Here is a 19,078-nt window from a genome sequence, read left to right on the forward strand (position 1 = left end):
ATTAGGCAAAGTAACAATTAAGCCCCAAAAGTTCCTATGCATTGGATGAATCCAAGCTGCATGATTTTGTAAAAAGATAAAACTATGTTCATATCAGCAGGGCAGTGTGAAAAGAAATAGCCATCAAGTGGGAATGTGAGCTACTACCGCCATTCCAAAAATAATAATAACAATAATAATAATAATAATAATAATTACTAATAGTTAACTTCAACATATATATATATATATATATATATATATATATATATATCTTCCTTAATTGGAAAAATAAAATAAATGCTTCTTCATCCACTGTGCTTTGGCCGGCACAAAAATATACTTTGGAAGCGAGGTGAAAGCACTTTTCCGCAGGGGCAATGAAAATAAATTTTGAAAAAAGAAATCGATAGGCTTTTCGTAAAATGACGAACTAAGACCCAAAACACACGACAACTTCTATTATGATTCAGCAAATTCTTAAAATAGGAACAAATCCCAATTCAATTGTGTTGGTGTTTAGCATAAATTGATCAATAATTTTTATATAATAATAGCTCGTTTTGCAAACATAATTAATGAAAATACAGTGATACAGATTAGCCCCTGACCCGGTTATGTTCGATCAGTAACTTTTTCGCCATGCTTCTGTTTTTGCTTGGGAAACCCGAAATGCTTCGACTTTCCCAAAAGTAAAAACAAAAAATAAAATAATCCCAGGGAAAACCAACAAAGGAAATGGGGCCAAAACCCTAGCCGTGACGCCAAACACACGCCGTTACGGTAAAGAAGTCAAAAGAACAGTAGATATGGAATGCAGAATTAAGGAGAAAGAGATGGAAAGTATTATTAATTAAACACTAATAAAGAAATATGAGGAGAGAGAGAGAGTACTTAGAAATAGAATACCTTCCAAAACCCTAGCTGTCACGCCACCTACAGGTCCTTCTCTCTCTCTCTCTCTCTCTCCTGTAAAACCCTCTGTGGCCCCACCCTCAGGTTTCCCACTCTCTAAAACCCTAGTCGTCATTATTTTGGTACTAATATAGAAGATAAAAGAAAACCTTTCCAGAGCGGGATTCTCTTGGGGGTAAATTAAGGTGGGGTTGGATTTGAATTTAAACGTGAAGGAGAGCGCGAGCTAGGGGGGCCGTTGGATGGGGCTGCGGTCAATCTGAAGCTGCCAGCTGTCAGGCGGAGCAAATCTAGGAAGATTAGGGTTAAATCAATGTTAGATTAATTGATCTCGGTCTTATCTAAATCAGAAGATTTTTTGTCTTTTAAAATTTTTCAGAAAAAAAAATAATTTATTCAAAATTTTACTCTTCTATTTTTCTTGGTTCTTTATTATTATTATTATAAAAAATTAATAATGGTATAATTCCAATCCTGTATTTAAACTTAGCGAATCAATTTTGAAAATTGAATTGAAAGATCAACTAAATTTTAAAAATTAAAAACATGCACAGTTTTTTTGAGATTAGGAATTTTGACATTTTTTTTTAAAAAAAATTTAAGATTTTTTTTATCCTTATATTTTATTAGCTTTATTATTACATGTGTTTTTTTTTTTTTTAATTTAATATTTTAAAATGAAGGCTGGAATTATATTTTATATTACACGTATTGTGGCTACTATATATACAATACAAAAGGTTAAAACCCATAGGCTCCAAATTATCAATTCTAGATTCTAGGATTTTTTATATTTAATGAATTTTAAATTAATTTTTATTTATTGAAATTTTTATTCTGTGTTTCCATTGGTTACTCACTTTTACTTATGTTGTAAAATAATAATAACTATTTAATTCAATGTCACTGGTGTAAAATTTAGTGAAGAATCAGGCAAATTTTCAAAATTAACGACAATTATGATTTTTTCAAAATGAGTATTTTTTTTTTTTTACATTTTTAAAATTTTAAAGTAATTTTATTATCTGATTTGATTGACTATTTATTACAATGTGTGTTTTTAAAAAGTAATAATAATATAATTTCAGTTGCTTAGTCTCCAAATTTAGCCAAAAGTTAAACACATTCGAAAAATAATCTAGGAATCAAGTGTTAAAACGAACCATGATCTTTCCCAAACTACGGAATTTGACATTTTTTTTAATTAATTTTTTGTTGGCCAATTATTTTTTCTAAATTTGATTGTCAATTTTTTTTTACAATTGTTTAAAAATAAGAACAATAGTATAATTTCAATTGTGTATTGATAAACTTGATCAACAATTCAGTCAATTTTAAAAATTGAATAAATTTGAGAATAATGTAAATTTCAAAAATTAAATGTAGCCATAATCTTTCCTAAACCAATAATTTTTTCCATGTTGTAAATTTTAGATTAAATTTGTATTAGCTATTTTTTTATTCTTCAATTTTATTATTATTATTATTATTATTATTATTATTATTATTATTATTATTAAAACATAATAATAATAATAATAATAATAATAAAAGATATTGACATTCCCTGAGGTTTTCTTAAAAGACACTAACCTCCCTGAAGATTTCGGAAATTTCAAAAGTCTTCCTTGAGGTTTCAAGAATTTTAGCCTCGAAACCAAAAAAAATAGAAATTTTCTCTTATGTTTTGTAAAAAGACAAGTCTTTTATGAGTATGTTTGTATCTTTTCGCAATCTCAGCGGAGGTTTGCGTCATTTTTGAAATCTCAGGGTAGGTCCTTGTGTGTTTGTCAAACCTCAAGGGAGATAGCGTCTTTGTCCTAATAATAATAATAATAATAATACTATTTTAAAAAATGTTTGTTCCCCCGAGTGACTTTATAAAAGGGTCTTTTTTATATTCTTTTAAAAAATGTTCCCCAACAACAAAACACAACAATAAAACCAAGTTTTAGTCCCACTAAGTGGGGTCGACTAAATGAATCATTTTCTGTCAATTTATTCAATCATGAACCATTTCTTTTGATAGATTCAAGGATATTAAATCATTACTCACTATCTCCTCCCAAGTTATTTTAAGTTTACCTCTACTCCTTCTACCGCCTCCCACAGTAACTAAGTCACTCTTCTTCACAGGTCCATACCATCTGAGTCATCCCTCCCGTTAGAAAGAAAAAATTGACTTTGAGCATTTGGTTTAAAATGACTAAAATAAATATGTATTTTTAGGAAATATTATTAATGCATTGATAGTTTTGTAATACTTGAAAAAAAAACAAAATTAAGGATAACAATAGATTGAATAATTTGTTGGAGAAAAAGTTAGTTTTTTAATTTTAAAAATTTCAAATATGTAACTTTTAAAAGCTCGTCAAAAAAGTTAATAGTTGACTTTTAAAAAAGTTATCTACGAAACACATATGACTCAACTTTTGGTTTTGAAAAGAAGAAAGTGAGGCAAAAAAGGGGAGGCCAAACTCACCGTATGTACCCTTATTTTGGACTTCTTCATTGTAATTCGTAATAATAACTTCTCTGTCTTTGGATAAAAATGAACTTTGCTATTAAGATATTTCATGATTTTTCAAAAAAAATGATAATAAAAATAAAATAATTTTAGTTGTGTAGTGCTAAATTTGACTAAAAATCAAGTTAATTTTGTCTTTTCCAAAAATTCATGTAGTTCTCTTCTTTCTCCCTGTGAGCAACCAAAAAATTAGAACACTAGAAATTTACGTGGTTCAGTCAAGATCAACCTACGTCCACGGAGCATACCACAAATTTACTAAAAACTCGCCGAAAAAAAAAATACGACTCTCTCTTCACATTCTCTTCTTCCTCTCCTTTCTTCTCTGTTTCTTCTTTGTGCATATTACAACTCTCCACAGCTCCTCTATTTATAGGGCTGATAATCAATTTACAACTTATGACAATAAATCAAAAATGGGAGGTTACATTCATCAAAATAAATGGAGATAAGGGCTACCTTCATCAAGATAAATGGAGATAAATGGCACAGCTTGCAAACCGCGTTTCCAACGTAGCGTCTCACGCGTCTCCAGCACAACAATCTCCCACTTGGAGACGGAGACGCCTCCTTAACCAATATCATGAATAAATGATGTGCTAAAAATACGTCTTCAGGCATGAAGACCAATTGAAATTGAACACAACTTGTGATGACCCAAGAATATATATACGATTAAAGTACAATAATAATAAAATAATGAAAATGGTCATTAAGTTAATATCAATACATAAGTGTTTTTCTGTAAGATCCTTGATTCCATGTTTGATGCCTAAGAAAAACATTGTCTTAGCGAGTGCTTAGAGACCATTGCGGCTCAGTCGCTCCCTGGAGGTCGGCCTGATCAAAATGGGATTTCATAGGATAAAACAGGGTAAACACTGTTTATATACGTAAATAAGTACATAAAATAATGTTTTGACTGACATAATTTATAGAAATATATAATAAAATAATAATAATTTAAGTATCCTATGCAGGGCCCACAAGACTGTGTGGGGCCGACATGAGTCCCGAAGCCATGTAGAGGTTTACACAAGTTTCAAAATTATGTAGGATGCATAAAATCGTATGAGAGTTATTCAAGTTACGTAGGATCCATTTGGGTCTCGAAATTGTGTGGGACCCACAAGACCATGTGGGGCCCACATGAGTTTTCAAAATTCAAATTTAATTCTTATTCAAAAATAAATAATAAAATAAATAAATACTAAAAATAGTTTAAAAGTAATAATAATGATAATAATGATTAAGAAAAATAATAAAATAATAAAATAATTAATTAACTAATTGATTAATTAATTAGGTAAGTAATTAATTAAAATTTTATTTAATGGGAATGGTGGCAAGCACTCCTACATAGCGTCCATCCTCATCCCATACTCAACCCATACTCAACTCATACCTTGCTCATCCCTTGCCCACTCTTTAATTTTAAAAAAAATTATAATTTCAAAAAAATTATAATTTCACCCCTCTCTCCACACTTTTATAAATTCCATTTCTTTTCCAAAATTTTCCTATAAATAGGAAGCTCTCAACCTTCATTTTTCACAATAATTTTCTAAGGAAGAGAAGGATTAGTGAGTGAAAGAAATTGTGGTGGAGAGAGAATTTTTGAGTAAGTTCTCACTCACCCACTCTTTTCGATCTCATTTCTTAGAGATAGTTATTGTAGCACAAGAAGAAGGTAAGTAAATTTTGATTATGTTAGTTTCTTTTTTATTTAAAAATTCATACCCGAGTTTATTTTGTAAGTAAATTTCAATTATGTTACTTAGTTCCATAAAATTTGCATGAGTTTATTTTTACGTATATTTAATTATACCAGTTCTATCTTTAATATACTTACATTTATTTTTGGGTTAAGAAATGTTTTAATCCCCTCGGGTAAATTTTCAGCATTTCTTTTTATTAAAAAAAATTATATATATTTTTAACACAATAATTGTGTGGCATGAGTTTATTTCTATGTTGCATTATTTATGAAAATATGAGATTTTCATGAGATTGTTTTAAATTGCATAAATTATAATAAGATGGTTTTAAAACCCCTTATAGCAAAGCAAGTTCAAAATTACAGATACTCGGTGCCGCAGCTTAAAGTTTAAACGGATCAGAGTGCACCCACACTGTTTACAAAGTGGTTATTTATGTTAATGGATTTCTCCTGAGTGCACACCTGGTTCCGGATCAGGACTTAATAAGGAAAATCTTACGTAAAGTTTACGTACGTTGATTTAGTTTGGTCGATCAGCCAGTTAAGTCCAGTCTTCGGACCGCACAACCCAGTCATTGGGGCAAACATGACTTACGGCAAACAGGGCTAAGGGTGGTTTTTACAATATATGTTTATACATATTTAATTACGTGTACAAAGTTACTGATGATTTGAAAGAAAAATGTAAGTTTACATGAAAATGATCATCGTGATATTTAAATGATGATCTAAGGAAAACGTATAAGGAAAAGTATACGTTTGTTTATCATTAAATATTTTTACAGTTTTAAAGTTAAAAGTTTAATTTAACAGTTATAGTATATGATTATAAAATTTTATTGTTGTAATTGATGGTAAAAATTTTATGTAGAAATTTTTAAATTTATATTTATTCTAAAAGTAGTCTTAAAGTTATAGTATTAAATATTGTTTTACGAAATTTTTTAAAAGCTCATTTTGACCAAACACTAATAATAATCTTATTTACTTACTGAGCGTCGTCTCACTCCAATCATATTTTTATTTTAGATAACTCTGAAGGGCATGTCAGAAATCAGGCTTAGCAAGCATGTGGGTGGGGATTAGAAAAATAAAGATTGATTAAAAAAAATATTAATATGATTTCAAATATTTATGTTTGTGTAATTTTTCTTCTTTTGAAATAAATGATTGTAATATGGATAATTAGTGCTCTAGTTTAATAAATAGAATTGAGTTTATTTGCTTCCGCTGTAAATCAATAGTAAAAAGTAAATATCTCAGTCCCTTCGGGGTGAGGGTGTTACACAACTTCAGCTTCTCTGTAGTCACCACCTTAGTTAACATATCTGTCAAATTTATGCTACCTTGGATTTTTTCAAGTGTCAATACGCCGTTCTCTATCAAAGATCTAACGAAGTGATAACGCAATCTATTATGCTTAGTTTTGGAATGAAATGCTGAGTTCTTTGCCAAATGTATCGCACACTGACTATCACTGCACAAAACATTCCTCTCCTACTTTAATCCAAGCTCCGTTAACAAACCCTGAAGCCAAATCAACTCGTTACTGGCTTCTGTCATTGCTATATACTTATCTTCTGTAGTGGATAAAACAACAATCTTCTATATCTGTGACATCCAACTAACAGTTGTTGTGCCAACAGTGAATATATATCCGGTGGTGCTTCTGCGATGATCAATTTCACCTGTAAAATCAGCATCTACAAATCCTTAGATTTTCAAATCACTTTTTCCGAAACATAGGCACTTATCAATAGTGTCACGTAGATATCTCAAAATCCACTTCACTGCTTCCTAGTGTGTCTTCCCTGGATTTGACATGTATCTACTGATAGCTCCCACTGGCTGGCCAATATCTGGTCTGGTACCAACCATAGCATACATTAGATTTCCAACGGCTGAGGCATATGGTACCTTAGCCATGAAGTCTTTTTCTTCATCTGTCTGGGGAGACTGATCCTTAGAGAGACGAAAGTGACTTGCCAATCGTGTATTTACAGTTTTGGCACTGCTCATGTTAAACCTCTGTAAAACACAGTTGATGTACTCTGACTAAGATAACTGCAACGTACCTTGTTGCTTATCTCTAGAAACCTACATCCCAAGAATTTGCTTTGTAGGACCCAAGTCTTTCATATCAAATTCCTCTGACAATTATTGCTTCAATTTTCTGATCTTTTCTATATCTGATCCTGCAACTAGCATTTCATCAACATATAACAGTAGGATAATATAGCTAGTACAATACCTTTTGAAGTAGCAACAGTGGTCGTCATTGCACTTTTTAAAAGTATTCCTCTGCATACAGCTGCCAAATTTCTTGTACCACTGCCTAAGAATTTGTTTGAGACCAATACAAACTCTTCTTCAATTTGCATACATGATTCTCTTTACCTTTTATGGAGAAACCTTCTGGATGTTGCATATAAATTTCCTCATCAAGATTGCCGTGAAGAAATGTCGTCTTCACGTCCAACTACTCAAGATATAAACCCTCTGAGGCAACAATACTCAAAACAGATCTGATGGTTGTCAGCTTGACAACTGGTGCAAAAATATTAGTGTAGTCGATTCCTTCCTTCTGTTCGAAACCTTTGACTACTAACCGAGCTTTATACCTCTTGGATCTATCATACTCTTCTTTGATCCTATATACCCATTTGTTGTGAAGAGCCTTCTTACCATTGGGCAACTTAGCTAGTTCCCATGTTTTATTAGAGTTAAGAGACTTCATCTCATTTTTCATTGCAAACTCCCAGTTGTTTGAATCTCCTTCCTGACATGCTTCAACATAACATTCAGGTTCTCTTCCATCTGTAAGAAGTAAATGGTTCACATACCTCCTGTTTGGTACATGCTGCCGAGAAGATCTCCTAAGATCTGGTGCTAGAGTAGGAGGTGGTGGTGCAACAATCTGCTCCACATGTTCCTCTGTTTGAGGATTCTCAGTATTCTGCTAAAGATTCTCGGTGTTCTGCTGACGTGTCCTTACACCTTCTAAAACATCATCCATATCTACAAATCTTGTTTCCAACTCCGTAGATTCTGTTGTGTGTTTATCTTTGTACATCACCTTTTCATCAAAAATCATATCTCTGCTTCTGATCACCTTTTTATTTTCATCATCCCAAATGCGATACCCATATTCATCTCCACCATAACCGATGAAAGTGCATTTCCAGGATTTCGGATCCAGCTTATTCCTGACATGATCATTGATATGTACATATGCAACACAACCAAAAACTTTCAAATGTGAAAGTCTTACCTTTTATTACTCCATACTTCTTCTGGTAGATTATAGTCCAATGGTACTAATGGACTCCTGTTAATCAAATAAGCTGCTGTGTTGATTACTTCTGCCTAAAACATCTTTGGCAAGCCTGACTGCATACGCATGCTTTAGGCTTTTTCTATCAACGTTCTGTTCATCCACTCAGCTACGCCATTGTGTTGAGGCATACCTAGCACAATTCTTTCCATTCTAATACCATGCTTATAGCAGAATTTGTTGAACTCAGTGACAACATACTCACCACCATTATCTGTTCTTAGCTTCTTGATTTTCAAACCAATTTCGTTTTCTACCATTGCTTTCCAAATTTTAAAAACATAAAAAACATCATATTTATATTTCAGTAAGTAAACTCATACCTTCCGTGAAAATGTGACAAAGTAATGCTTCCCACCTATGGATGAAATTGTTGTTGGTCCCCATACATCTGAATGAACTAGCTCAAGTCTCTCATTCTTTGGGGTACTGATGTTTGTCTAGAAACTAACTCTCTTCTATTTCCTAAATATGCAATCCTCACATGTGTCAATCTTCACCGACTATAAATCACTTAACTTACCCATTGAGTGCATCACCCCGAGTCCCTTCTCACTCAGGTGTCCGAGTCGTTGATGCTATAAGTTGCTATCATCATTTCCTGTAACAACTGTAATAGACATGCATGCATTAGGAGTTATATAAAGAGTACCACTTTTATGACCTCGTGCAATCCTCACATGTGTCAATCTTCACCGACTGTAAATCACTTAACTTACCCTTTGAGTGCATCACCCCGAGTCCCTTCTCACTCAGGTGTCCGAGTCGTTGATGCTATAAGTTGCTATCATCATTTCCTATAGCAACTATAATAGACATGCATGCATTAGGAGTTACATAAAGAGTACCACTTTTATGACCTCGTGTAATCGTCAGTGCACCCTTCGAAATCTTCCATTCATCACTAATGAAAGATATGTTATATCCTTCATCTGCCAGTTGACCAACTGAGATCAAATTCTTCCTCGGGTCTGGAATATATCTGAAATCTTTCAGATTCCATATTGATCCATTCATATTGATATTCACTATCCCCTTGCCGGCAATGTCGCAAGATTGATCATTGCCAAGATATACTTTATCGAAATTACCTAATGTATACTCCTCTAGGCAATCTTTGCTGCAAGTGGCATGGAATGAAGCTCCAGAGTCTAACACCCAAGACTCCTTTTGCTCTCCAAAGAGCAAATCAACATATCATCATTTTTTGAAGCAACATTTGCTTCTGTCTTTGCCCTCGTCTCGTATTCTTTCTTCAGACTTTTGCACTAGTTCTTATAATGACCAGTTTTTCCACAGTTCCAGCATTCAATAATTTTTGTGCTCTGGGAACCTGTGTCCTGAGAACCTCTGTGATTTCTGGATTTAGACCGCTTAGGCTTAGATCTGTCGCAATTGTTTGATCGTCCATGCTAGTTTCCTCTACCTCAATTTTCCATGTTCAAAGCTGAACTCGAAGTGGAGCCATGGTTTGATTGCATTCTGATTTCCTCCGTAAAAATCATGTTGACGACCTCATCGTATACAATATTTGATTTCCCTACGGAGCTACTTGCAGTAACAACAGCATTCCAACTTTCGGGTAATTGATTGAGAATCAGTAGGACACGAATCTCATTATCAAATGTTATCCCGACTGAGGTGAGTTGATCTGACAACTCGTTGAAATTATTCAAATGCCTGCTAAAACTTTCACCTCTAGACATGGTCATAGTAAATAATCTTTTCATAAGATGTACCTTGTTAGAAGTTGACGGCTACTCGTACATATTAGAAAACGCATCCATCAAAGACTTGGTGGATGATATATGATCGATATTGAATGCCACATACTTTGACAACGTCATTTGGATGGCTCCGAGAGCTTTTCGATCAAGCACCTCCCACTCATCCTCGTTCATAGATGCTGGCTTACCCTTCAATGGTAAGTGTAACTCCTTCCCAAATAAATAATCTTCAATCTGCATCTTCTAGAAACCGAAATTGTTGCCGTTGAACATTTCGATCTTTGAGCTCTTTTCGTTTGACATCTCAATTTGCTAATCTAAAGATGGAATTTGCTCAAATGGATAGCACGATTAGATCCGGAACGGTCAAAAACCTTATAAATGGTTCAAGTTGTTTGAAAAATGGACCCAAAATGACTTCGAAAAGTTTGGTTAAAGATTAGGTCAAATTTGGTCAACGTGCTGACGTAGCAGTGTGTTGATGTGGCAGTGCTAACGTGGCACTATGGGCCCATTTTTTTTATGTGGCAGTGCTGACGTGGCACTGGGGCCCACCTGCTGATGTGGCAAGTAACGTGGCGCTGACATGACGCTGCTGGCATGGCCGGGTCTGGAGCGGGCCCAGTCGAATATAGATCCTGGTTCAGGTGTGGACCGGGTCTCGGGTTGGTCAGGTGTGAGTGAGTCTTCGGGTCGAGTTTCCAGGTCGCGGTCGGGTTGCCGGGTCGGGCTGAGGTGATCTGGGTGAGGAAGACGCGTGGCGTGCATGAGAGGCAGGTCACCGGCGCATGACCGGTGCGTGGTGAGGCGTTTTTCTCAGGGAATGCGTGTGGGGGCGCGCGTGCTTCCGTCTAAGCTCCTTTTGAGCTCTGGTTTGCACCATTGGCTTTGTCTCGGCGAGGTGAACGTGATGGTGGCCTCAAAATTCAATTTCGAGCCACTAGACAGAGTTTTGATTTCGGTGAAATACACCAATTTGGCTTTTTTGCTCCAACCGGGCTCTGATACCACTTGTTGGAATCCTGTGAGCAACCAGAAAATTAGAATACCAGAAATTTACGTGGTTCGGTCAAGATCGACCTACGTCTATGGAGCACACCACAAATTCACTAAAAATTCGTCGGAAAAAATACAACTCTCTCCTCACACTCTCTTCTTCCTCTCCTTTCTTCTTTGTGCATATTACAACTCTCCACAGCTCCTCTATTTATAGGGCTGATAATCAATTTATAACTTATTACAATAAATCAAAAATGGGAGGCTACATTCATCAAGATAAATGGAGATAAGGGTTACATTCATCAAGATAAATGGAGATAAAAGGCACAACTTGCACAGCTTGCAAACAGCGTTTCCAACTCAGTGTCTCACGCGTCTCCAGCACAACACTTAATTGGCACAATGCTGCTAAAAATCTCCTTAGTCCTTGTGGTGAACTTCCATGCCATCGTCCCTTTCTTTATCAATTTTCACAATGTCGCTAAGACCCTCCTTAGTCCTTGCGGTGAACTTTCATGCCATCATCCCCTTTGCTCGAGGGCAAATCCAAGGGGTGGTCGAGGGGGCTTAACATTATCATGCTTTAGTTAATTTCTTATTGATATTATAATATTATCCTCTTAATATTTTTATGTTGTATTTAGATAAATATTGAGATTAGGTCCAATTCTTCTTTGAAAATTTAAATCTAACTGCCCTAATTATTAATTTTCGTGGTGTTTCCCTTAGATATCCTAAAGAACAAACTATCTTTTACTAAATTATAAGATAAGAATATAATTAAATTATCCACTAAGAATGTTTAATTGAAGTTTCAATAGCCTATACATAATAATGTTAATTTAATAAACAGTAATCAATAATTATGTGATTAGAAGAAATTAATTCCCTGTTCAGTAGCCTACCTTGATAATAGTTTTCTTTTTCTTTCCCACTTTTTAAAAAATTTTAGAGTGTCTAGACACTCAATTTTATCTACTCCCATTTTGATCTATTGAAGACCCCACTGTAACATCTCGCTTTTTTTTAGAGCTTGTGGGCCCGATTTCTCTCAAATAAGGCCTCTTGGTCATTCTCATTTTATTTTGTCTTCTTCACTTAAATTTTTTGCTTAATTTTTCATTTTTGAGATTTCTTTGTTATTTTAAATTTCCGGCTTCCAAAACTCCCTTTATTTTTCCATTTAAATAATATTTTCTAAATAATTAGTCGATTTGATTTAATCCATTTAGTATATTCAAAATCTCAAAATCATCAATTTTCAAAATATACAAAAATTAAATAATAATAATAATAATAATAAGATGTGAAAAATGGTAGTGTGTCCTCTCTTTGTACCTTGCCAAGGTGGCAAGTGTCCCTTTGTGGGGATCCATGCAATGTTTAATATTGGCAACGAAGAAAATAACATCGAGGGAAAATTAATAAATAATACAAAGCAGCAAGGGCAAAACTAGAATTTCCAAAAAAAAAAAAAAAAAATTCACCACAGGGACAGAATGGTAATTTTTCCCAACATGCTTAATACACGCCACGCACATGTAAACAAGGGAACTTCCAAGGATAAAATTGGTATTTTGAATGTCAGTGTGTCAACCAACGTTGAATTTAGTGCCAAGGCAATGAAAGCTATCTTATGAGAATTCGCCTCTCCACCAATTGAACGGAAGAATTACAAAGAGTCCGGTGCGGCACACTAATGAGGGGCTTGAATTTGAGAAGCTAGAACGAGACACTTGAGAAATCAAGAGAAAGTGAGAATCATGGACCGATGTTGGCGAGGCTTTACAGGCTACCTCTCTCCAAAAAAAAAAAAAAGAAAATTACCACCCTAAACCCTAACAAAAAGTACCTGCCGTTTTTGCCCTTTATGCACGCAAGGGCATTAATTTAAAATAGCTCATTTAATTTAAATGCCCAATAAAAGAGAGGCCTGGTAAAAAAGAAATGAACTTAATCCCGGAAATAAAAAGGACCTAGACTCAAAAAATGAATCAATAAAATACTCAATTTTAAAATTAAATGACCCAATTTAAAATTTAAAAACTCAATTTGAAAATTCAAAGACTCAAAATTTAAAATTTAAAAACTCCTTTCAAAAATTTGAAAGACTCGACTTAAAAATTGAAAGACTTAATCTATTATTAAAAGACTCAATTCGAAAATTCAAAGACTCAATTTAAAATTTAAAAACTCCAGTAAAAAATTTTAAGATTCAATTTAAAAATTCAAAGACTCAATTTAAAATTAAAATGACCTCAATTAAAAACTCAATTTCCAAATTAAAAGACTCAATTTAAGAACTAAAACGACTCTATTTTGAAAATATCCGAAACTCATTTTTTTGAAAATTACTGGAACTCATTTTTGAAAATAACCGGGACCCGATTTGAAATAAAATGGGACTCAATTGAATACTCCCCTTCTAGGGATGCAAAGTCAACTTTAATTACGTCGGGTCTTCCCAAAGTAGTTTGATTAAAATTGGGTTGTCTACACTGGTGAACTCTTGCTTGAGAAAGTTCACACTTCTGAGAATGCAGTAGACATGTTGACAAAGCATGTTACTGCAAATAAGTTCAAGCATTACTTGGACTTGATCAACGTCTCCAGATGCTAGACGGGAGGCACCCCAACCTATTGTCCCAAGTGGAGCTACGAGTTATGTTTTCGTTTTTTTTTTTTTCTCTTGAGGGGTGTATATTCGCTAAGGTCAAGATTGTTGTAATATGTGGCTTATATATTGAGTGGAACATATGTACAAAGAAAGCCTGATCTAGAAAAATAGAGTAGCTAGTTTGCAGAAGTAATCGTCGATGGTTTGGTCTCGAGAATAAACTGTTGACGATTTTGTTCGGTTACTCAACGTTGTTTTTTGAATTTTGAATTAGGAAGTTGAATAAGTTGGGATTTCGAGAGGAAAATATCTGGGGGTTGAAGAGGGTTAGCATATATTCAATTGTTGTAACCCTTGTTTGACGAGATAGTAAAAATTATAGTCGTTTGCTCTCGTGGATGTAGGCATTGCTGAATACGTTAATCCTTTGTGTCATTGTTTTATTACTTTCATATAATATGTGTGATTGTATTTCTGTATTATTCATCATTGATTGCTACATTGTGTGATCGATTTCCACACGGGCCAAGGAAAGGGCCATCATTCTCTTTCTCACACTCACTTTCTCCTTCCCTCTCTCCATCACTCTCCCTCTCTTCTCACTCTCACACAGCAAGCCTCACCTCCAGCCAACCCTCCTCTGTAACGCCTCAAAAACACATACATAAAATACATAAAATCCCATATCATATCCACATCATTTGTCACGCTCGCATTTTCTACCATTTTTTTTCCATCTGTATATATATATATCTATGAAATAAACCTGCTTTGATACAATAATAATAATACTATAAGCATGCCAACTCTAAAACCAGATTGTAAAACTTGTGTAAAACACTATACATAGTTCCTGTAGAAAATGCACTATAATAACCTGGGTTGTCTAAAGTGGCACCAGGTACAATAGTCCTCAAACAGTCATAAAACTCAGCGGAGACATCTATATACATACACATCCACTAGCAATACCAAAGTTTTATTCATCACCATAACTATACATAACTTCCCAAAGTCTATCCATCCATAACCATTTCAGAAATACACAATACTGTCCTATACAACACGGTGTCTCATCGTTACTTACCTTGAACAGTACTCTTAATCTCTGCTCTGTAGAATTCTAAGTTTGTCTACCTGGGTTTTCTAAAATGATGAAATTATAAGAGTGATATACCTCCTAGTAAGATAGAATAAATTATTATCAGTGTGTGGCAACATGAGTTTTAATGTTTCAAATACACTTTCATAGTCTATCTTTTCTTACTTTGTGAACTCATATATAGAATTGCATGCGTACCCATAAAAATACTTTTCAGATTACATATCTTTCTATCAAATCATGTTATAAGTAAAATATGTATCTCAAACCATACTCTATATAATCTAGTATTTCAATTCATTCTCTGTATAAAAAAAATATCTCAAATCATACTCTATATAAAATAAGTATCTCATATCATGTTATGTTTAAACTATGCATCAATGTTTATACTCTGTATAATAAAATAGTATCTCTGCATAAGTAAATGTGCATATATGTATAGAAGAACTGCCCTGGATGGATAATGTTGTAACGTCATGAATTAACCCCGCATGATCCGAGTTGTGCGGCCTGAAGGCTAGACATAGCCATGATTTGCCTACCAGACTAGATCAACTATGTTTGTAACTATAACTATATCTGTAACTATGAGTACGATTTGCCTACCCAACTGGTCCAGACTCTAGGGGGTAACTCTACACTTCAATGGCAGAATTAACTATGGGGCTATGGTACCGTGCCTAACTATAGTCCATCAGGGTTCTTAAACCGTATAATACGAATTTGAAAACAATAACATAACATGATTTCATATACACAATTATATATAAAATTATCTTATTGTAAAACTGTATTTCAAATCACTGTAATACTGTAACTTTGTATAAAATACTATACTGCAGTTCCATAAGGAACGATGTATCTCTGTATAAAATATCTGTACTGTAGTTCCACTTAGGGAACACTGTAGTTCCACTTAGGGAACGATGTATCTTTGTATAAATATATGTACTGTAGTTCTTTAAGGAATGCTATAGTTCTATATAGAACACTATATTACTGTATAAAATATCTACATAAAACTCTGTACTGTAGTTCTATATAGAACACTATATCTTTGTATAAAATTTGTATAAAATTCTGTATAAACTCAGTTAAACTGTAGCTTTATAAAAAGCACTGTCATACTACGGTACAATATAAAAAATCATATCTCTGTCCATACATATATACTTTTCCAAAGACTGATAAAGTTGTTTATGCATAATATTCAACTCATGCCACACATTTTCTCTGATAATCTGTACTTTAATATACTGCTGAAAATATTGATATAATTATCTCTAGAGTTTTACTCAACCCAACCCAACTTACACAGAATGTATATCATATCAAAACTCCCATTTCATATGTCTGCATACCCAGGAAAACTTTGATATCATTTCTAAAATCACATACTATAATTTAAGCAATTACTTTGTAAAAATGCTTGACATAATCTATTCTCCTTACCTGCTTACTGAGAATATGCCCGCGAGGATCCTAACACGATACCTGCGGCGTTCATACAAAACCCTGTATTCATAAACCCTAACTTAATCAACTCAACTCCATAATAATAATCATATTCACATTTCCTAGGCCCAAACACTCCCAATAACTAATTAAACTTTAGAAATAACTAATTGATATAATTTCATTATCCTTACGTTGACTTTGAAGTGGTGCCTGGAAACCCCAAAACACAAAATTGCTCCAATCAAATGGCAGAAAATCGTCATCGGGATCCCGAAATGGTGTTTTTCAACTGATTCAGGTTTAAACCGGGCACAAAATCAAAGAGAGAAGGGGTAAGGGTCGCAGCCCTAGAGAAAGAAGGAGAGAGGATTTAATTTCCTCTCAAAAATATGACTTGAGTTCCTTATATAGCCCACTGACTCGTAGCAAAACTGTCAATGGTTTTCCTGAAAGCGTCGATGGTTTTGTTTTTAACCAAACTCATTTTCACTGTTTTACCTTTACTTGGTTATGGTAACTCAAAACTGTCGACTGTTTTCTAGCCTCCCACCAAACCATCGACGGTTTGGTCTACACCAAACAATCTTCTATCTTTTCTTTATTTTTCTTATTATTTAATTTTTTCGGGTCTCTACATCCTCCCCTCCTTACAAAAAATTTCGTCCTTGAAATTTACTATCTATCACATGATACCAACCTTAAGGAAAAACATTGAAATTTTATTAATTACCCTCACTTATGGTAGAGGAACACTGTGGTTACAAAAGAAGGTTCTGGGAGATTACAATCATTCACTTAAAAGAAAACTCTCTCAAAATCATTCATAACCAAAACCAAAACACTCGTTACCCTACACAGTTCAAGTCAATAAACGTACATTGTCATTTACTTTTACTCTTACTAGTCTAACTCTAGGTCCTGCTGAACAGATGTGGATATCTTTGGCACATCTTTTCCTCTAATTCCCATGAAACTTCTTCTACTGCATGATTGCGCCATATAAATTTTACGAATGGAATCCTTTTTGTGCGTAATTCTTGTTCCTTCCAATCCAAAATCTGCACTGGCACTTTTTCATATGATAAAGTATCCTAAACTCCAGTGCCTCATAACTGATCATATGGGAGGGATCTGGGATGTACTTCCTCAACATAGATATATGGAATACGTCATGGATTCTAGACAGTACTGGTGGTAATGCTAACCTATAGGCAACTGAACCCACTCTTTCAAATATCTTAAATGGTCCAATAAACCTACGGCTCAGCTTACCTTTTTCCCAAACCTCATAACTCTTTTCATTGGTGCAACTTTCAAGAATACATGATCCCCCGCACTAAACTCTAGCTTTCATCGGTAGGTGTCAGCATAACTTTTCTGTCGACTCTGAGTTGTTTTGATCTAGCTCTTGATGCAACTTTCAAGAATACATGATCCCCCACACTAAACTCCAGCTCTCATCTGGGTGTTAGCATAACTTTTCTGTCAACTCTGAGCTGTTTTGATCCTTTCTTGGATAAGTCTAATTTTCTCAGAGATCTGCTGAACAATTTTTGGCCCCAAAACCTGCCTTCACCAATTTCATCCCAATATAATGGAGATCGACACCTCCTACCATATAATGCTTCATATGGTGTCATCCCGATGCTGGCCTGGTAGCTGTTATTATAAGAAAATTCAACCAATGGCACAAACTGTATCCAACTACCACCAAATTCCAGCACACTAGCTCGCAGCATATCCTCTAGTATCTGTATATATGATCCTTTCTGTTTGTCCATTGGTCTAAGGATGAAATGCTATGCTGAACGTGTAGAGACCCAAAAAATTTAAATTATAAAATTAATGAAGGAAAAGAGTAAAGAAAAGAAAAGAAAGGAGGAAAGAAGGAAAAGGAAATTTTAAAAAGGGAATCTATAAGGCTTCATCAACGAGTGTTAGCCCTATAGATTCCCTTTTTAAAATTTATTTTTTCCTTCTTTCCTCCTTTCTTTTCTTTCCGTTACTCTTTTTCTTTCATTCCATCTTCATGTTGTTCTTGTTGTTCTTATCATTGTTGTTGTTGTTGTTGTTATTGTTATTTATCTCATTCTTAAACATCCTAGAAAATTAATAATAAAAATGTTAAAAAAAATAGTTTTGCCTTTGTTTTGATTATTGTTGTTGTTGTTGTTTTTTTCATTGTTATTTATTTTAATTTTTGTTCTCATAATTTCAAAACTTCAAAAAAAAAAAAAAAAAAAAGAGTTTAGATATGTAGAAAAATCTAAAATGTTGGGTTAATTGCTAGGATTTCTAAAACCTCTAGGGTTTGTCTCTTGTGCATTAGAATAAGATTTATAATTTAATTAAAAAAGGCAAAAATATGAAAAGGAATAAAAAATGAATGAAAAAAAAGAGGTGAATGGGGAGTTTCCATGTAAATAAAGTGTGAAATTTTGTTTCTTAACTTAGGTAAATGGATTTTTCAAGAGTAGGAGAGTAAGGTTAGTTGGTATTTGGTTGTAAATGGATCTTCCAAAAGTAGGAAAGTAAGATTAATTGGTATTTGGTTGCCTTTTATAGGTTAAGTGAATATTGCATGTGATTTATTTTCTTTATATTTATTATGCCATATTTTAATGTCTTTTAATGTATGCTTTGATCATTGTTTGCTTAACTTTGTGTGCTTCCCTTTGTATGATTGATCAAAATATT

This window comes from Malania oleifera, chromosome 1 (assembly GCF_029873635.1).
Source record: "Malania oleifera isolate guangnan ecotype guangnan chromosome 1, ASM2987363v1, whole genome shotgun sequence".
NCBI classification, from domain to species: domain Eukaryota; kingdom Viridiplantae; phylum Streptophyta; class Magnoliopsida; order Santalales; family Ximeniaceae; genus Malania; species Malania oleifera.